The sequence below is a fragment of the Siniperca chuatsi genome, linkage group LG5 (assembly GCF_020085105.1).
Source record: "Siniperca chuatsi isolate FFG_IHB_CAS linkage group LG5, ASM2008510v1, whole genome shotgun sequence".
Classification (NCBI taxonomy): Eukaryota; Metazoa; Chordata; class Actinopteri; order Centrarchiformes; family Sinipercidae; genus Siniperca; species Siniperca chuatsi.
Window position 1 is genome coordinate 5,723,222 of NC_058046.1, and position 6,084 is coordinate 5,729,305.

The following is a 6,084-nucleotide window of genomic DNA, read 5'->3' on the forward strand; positions in this document are numbered from 1 at the left end:
AAAACAAAAGCAGAAAAGCAGAAAAGCAAGAAAGCATAACGTTAGATGCAAACCTAAAAGTAAAAAAAGAAAGAAAAACTAAATTCAAAAAATTAACGTTAGTAGTCTGACAGAAGTTAAATGAAATAAACAAAAAATTTAAAATCTTACCTCCAGGTCAACTTTTTACCTTTTCCGGGGCTTTTAACTGATTCTCATAGTCTTCATCAGCAGATGGAGTTTGCTCGGTTGTCATGGAGATGGCTCAGTTGTCATAAAATATATAAAGTCAATAAAACAATACTTAAAAAATAAAATGAAATATATAAATTATAGTAGCTGGTGTGCTATTGTTAATTAACACACTAACAATTTAGAAGCTTAATCCCAAATAATTTAATTTGAAATAGCCTTAATTTACTCAATTGGCAGACTTAATCCATCATTATTAATAGTTTTTTTTATTGTATCTTTATTTCTCTTGATTAATTGTATTTTTTTTGTCACTGTGCTGTAAAACACTTTGGATCAACTGCATAAAGTGCTAGCCTATATAAATAAATTGAGTTATTCTGTCCACAACAGAAAACAACAGAAATTTTAAAAAGTGAAGATCAGCCTACCTGCTAAGACTCACATTTCCATTTCACGACATAAATACACTGTTCTGAAGTTTTGTTTTTCACGAGGGCAGCTCCCTGATTATTACAATCACTTTGTTTTAATTAGTAGGCTATAAGGGAAGAGGTGTTGCCACTAACTCCTGTGAACTTGACATTAGTCTTCTCACTCAAGTATTTCCTCTCTCTCTCACTCTGCTCTTGTTGATGTTTCATGCACACTGCCACCTAGAGGTTAAGATGCCATGAAATCCTCATAATGTGTTGTGTGTTATAACAATGAAATGAGTGTGTGCCAAAAAGGTGATATTTTTTCATAAAAGCATGAAACTTGGTACACTTAGAAATGGAGACATCGCAAAAATTGCTCTAGCCACAGCGGCCATTTTGGGGTTTTGTTCGTGAACCCTGACAATACAGGGACTGTGAAGAGTATTAATAGAAGAAAATTCAATAGGACCATGGCAATTTAGCTTAAAACGAATGTGTCTGTCTCTTTCACATTGACACAGAGCTGTGCACTTTAAGGAGGCTTTTTTGCATTTGCAATGCCCCTGGCAGCCTTTCTTGCAGTCACAACCTACGAGTTCATGGATGGACAGGCTTGCCTGTGGAAGAGTTGACCACAATGGTCTCCAATCGCTCGGGTCCATCCAACCCCAGTCTGTTGGAGATGGCACCTCAAATGCTTGTCCCCTACAGTATCCTTCTTGGTGCGCTGCTCTTTTGATGCTCTGCACCAGTGCTTGCTTAGTTGGGGGGATTTGTTCCATTCCTCTTCCTTTCTTTGTGGACAACTCAAGATGAGCTTGATCGATGTTCAGTTGGCTGCTGGTGTGATCGTAGAGGAGTATTGTGAGACACTCCACAATGGAAATTACCTCCTCTGGAATGCCTTTTGGAGCCTTTGACAGAGCCATGAAGGCCTCTGTTGCCACGTCATCGGCATCAAATTTGGTTGTAATTTAAAAATTCTGTCTCTTGCGAGTCCCCCAATGTTATGGAAGTGAAATACAAAATTACTGAAGTAACCCTTTAACCCTTTATAATGCCACAGTCAGGTCAAAATTTCCCTCTAGTTAGCCTGGTTTATATCCCTCTGTAGTGAATGTCTAAATGTTAAAATGTGCTAATATGTCCTGTATTGCTTCTCAGGCTCTGCGGTCTCAGCTTTAGAGGCTCCTCTTTTGCTTGTGCTATTGGCTGATGAAGCTGGGGAACTGCAGCCAATCACAGTCCATCTTGGGGAACATACAGTAAGGGTTGAGGAGCTGCAGCCTGCTTGCACCCTAAGTATTTGTATTGTGAGCAGTTTGTTTCTGCAGAAGTAGTCCATAGCTCCTTTGTATGTTGTTGTCACCTTAATGTCAGAAAGGTAGTAGTTCTGCTGTTAAATTTCAGTTAATCAGTTAATTATGTAAAGTTCCTGTCTTGTATTTGAACTCCTACCTTAACTCAGGAATCTCTGTAAGGGAGACCTGCATTTTGTTTCTCTTTTCTCCTGTTGTTTGTGTAATTAGGAAGGTGTGTTTAGTTTTGCAATGTTTAGTATTTTAGTATTGTGGTTTTATTTCTAGCATTTGTTATTTTTGGCCAGGCATCTCCCTGAAATTTAACTTAAAACGGCTATAATTGTAATGTTTATATTAATAATGCATCTGTAGTAAAAATACGTAGGAAAACAGCAGCAGTTTCAAGAATTCTCCACCATAATATGTAATTTAATGTACACTTCCCTAAAATCTGAGATTCAAATGTACTCCGGGCAAGCTAGATTTGGGACGTCACAAATCCGAAAGCCAATCGCAATGCCACCGGCAAAGAAACCTGAAACCTCCAGTGCAGACCGGACTTGTCAGTACAGAGTGAGAGTTTGCATAGTGAAACTTTGACAGCAAACATGGTAGAGTGTGCAGTTTTTGGATGTAAACCAGACCGTGGAGCTTCCTTTCACTAACGTTACGTAATAGCAATGTGAACACATTGTAACATCATAGCAGATATAATTATTATTATTGTTTATGTTGTTATTAACAAACAACATAAACAAATAAAAGATGCTAACTACCATTCTGATACGTCTGCTAGTCGCTGTTTTTGTGCACAACATTTGAGACGTACAGATTGCACGTACCTGTGGTTTGCAGAAACATACAATTGATACATTTTACTCTGGTGATTGGGTTATTCCAGTCCCTTTTCAGAGGCTTTTTATTCAATTTTATTTATATAGCGCCAATTCATAACATAAGTTATCTCATTGCACTTTTCCTATAAAGCAGGTCTAGAACGTACTCTTTATAATATTATTTACAGAGACCCAACAAATCCTACCACGAGCAATCATTTGGCAACAGTGGCAAGAAAAAAACTTCCTTTAAGAGGCAGAAACCTTGGACAGAACCAGACTCAATGGTGGGCGGCCATCTGCCGCTGCTGTGTTAGGTTTTGAGAGAGAAAGAGAGAGAGAGAGATTTAGAGAGAGGTTATAAGAGAGAGAGAGGTTTTGGGGGCTGGGGGAGAGGGAGGCACAATGCAAATACCACCTCGATTTTTTTTAAATAGTAGAATTGTAATTGTAGTGTTAATATTAATAAATTAATAATAATAGGAATGACAGCTATAGGAAAAATAATGTCAGTATTAGTAACAGAGCCAATAACAACAACTGTAGTAGCAGTTGTCGAGCAGGAACATGGGGGCAGCAGGTGGCCCACAACCACAGATCCAGACTCTGCAGCTCCGAAGGCAGAAATACCTGCTGAAAGCGACAGAAGGAGAGAGGAGAGAAACAAGAAAGCACAAAACTACGGGAGAAGATGTCGAGTTAGTAACATGCAGTAATGGGATAAAAATTTATACAGCAGCATATTGCACAGCAGTAATAGAAATATAAATAAATATCAATAAATAGGGAATTTTAAACTGCATTTGCATATTGCACAGCAGTATTAAACAGAGAATATTGCACAATTATTTCAAGTATTGCAGTGATGTTAATGGTCCAATGTCCAGTTGAATGACTTAGGGTCATATAGACTGACACTTAGAGGGAGGAGTTAAAGAGTTTGATGACCACAGGCAGGAATGACTTCCTGTGGCACCTTGTGGTGCTTTTTGGGGGGATGAGTCTTTCGCTGAAGGTACTCCTTTGTTTGACCAGCACGTCATGGAGTGGGTGGGAGAAACTGCAGGCCTGCAGCCTTGTTTGAGTGGAGTTTCATCAGCTGTCCTCTCACCTGGTCAGTAGTCAGGCACACAGCAGAGGTTACAGGCGGGGGACGGGGGGACATCAGTCATGAGAGGGCTGGTAGCCTTAGAGCCAGTTGAGGGGGGAGCAGAACTCTCCCAGGAAGATGGAGGAGGGGGGAGCAGTGGACTCAGAGGAGTCTGAGGGCCGACAGCAGCTGAGTTAGAGGGGGGGTGAGCAGAAGCTGGTGTGTCGAATCTGTTGAAGAACAGATTAAGTTTGTTGGCCCTGTCCAAGCTGCCTTCAACTCTTCTGCTGCAACTCGGTCTGAAGCCAGTGATGCTCTTCATGCCGCTCCAGACCTCTCTCATGTTGTTCTGCTGGGGTTTCCACTCCAGCTTCCTCCTGTACTTCTCCTTGGCCTCCCTGATCTTCACCTTCAGATCAGCCTGGATTGCCCTCACCTCCTCCTATTACCATCAGTAAGGTATCAAATTGTTTTTATCTGCATTCGTTTCTCCACTCATTTATTGTGGTTTTTCCTTTAATTGGGAATTAGCCCCCAACTGTATCTACTGTATAAATAGATCATTACTTAATGATTGTTATGACAAGTAAAATGTAATTTTAAAACCCTATCTTCATTTCTTACCAGTGATTATATACAGTAAGTAGTTTAAAAAGATTTTACCAGAATTTAAACTCTGTGCTTTGAGTAAAAACGGCAACTGTTTCTCTTTTTCATACTACCTACATGAGTACAGTAGCTGCCAGGGTTGGCATTACCCAGTGATTTTCATTTATAGTCAAGAGCTTCTCATCTGTTTTTCTCAGTGACTGGATCTGTACACAGGTGTTAAAAAAGATGTGGCAGTCCATCTTTTCAGTAGTGTCCCCCACTAAGCCTTAAGCACTGACCCCTCCCCCACTTAAATCAATGTCCTCTGTGACATCACTGTAAGTGTGTGAGTTTGGAGGGCTCCAAATGCTGTTTGATGAATGGGACAGCACTTTGTGAAGTCATTTTACTGAACAGATACACTTCTATGCACGGTGTGAGGTTAAGTGTGAGGAATGTAGTTAAATGAAGTGGAGTTTTGTTTGCTTTCCATTGATTAGTAAAACTGTTATACTGATATAATTATATTGCCATATTTTAAGCCAAAATCCTGCCATCATAAGAGAAACAACTACACATAGTTAACATGTGCAAGTATAATTAAAAAGAAAACGTCATCCTGCTGACTTATTCCATGTTTTGTTTATATTATCGCAATTCCACTATCACTGTCGTTTTAAAGTCAGAGTGCTTTGCATTGTGGGTTGTCCGATTCTGCCATCACAGACTTGGCGGGAAGTCTGTGCCAAAGTCTGAGTGCATAAGAAGGGACATTTGAAATGACATGAAAGACTCACATGTTTCAGGAGCTATAGCATATTCAATGTCTGAAGGACTCAACTGATTTTTGTTTCAACAGTCTTGAGTTTTTGCACATTGTGGTAAGCTAGTTAAAAACACCCTGAAAGGATTTTTTTTCTGCCTCTTCTCACACTGCAGATTTTGATGTATTCCCTCCTAACTGACCATGTGATTGCCACAGAAAGTGCTTTGAAATTTACTTAATTTAATTCATGTTCCCCACAAGACAAACTTCAATTTCTGACACTATGAGCTTTTCTTTAGCACCAACATCAGGCCAAATGTAAAATTTGCATAAAAGATAGACAGATTGTCCTAAACTGCGGATTGCCATGAAATTTGCTGAGTGCAGTGTAAAGTCACCATCATAAACAAAATTTTTAGCCCCAGTGGTTCAGTCTGTTGATCACTTCCAACTGTAGGTTGCAATGAACATTACAGCCTCTATAGGCAACCAGAGATTTAGGCCAATAGTCTTGAACACTGTACATTTAGATCCTTAATTATATAACATGGCAGGTAAAATAGCATTTTAAAAGTTCATCAAACAGATGTTATTCTCTCTTTCCTGACCAGGGATTACAGATGTAAATTAGCTTATAGCCAACTCTGGTACAGCTAAGAAGCTGTCAAATAAACAAACAAATAAATGCAAATCTATTGGCATTGTTATTTAAAAAGCTCTTACCAGTGAAGTTGTCCTCAGTATGTTGAGCACAGTAAAACACACTAACTGTTTCTCTTTCACACTGCCTACATGTGTGGCTACCAGGGGAGATGGCCAACAATGACACCAGACTTTTTTCAGTTTTAGTCAAGTGCTTCTCATCAAGTGACTGCACAGAGGTGTTGCATAAGATGTGGCACTGTATCTT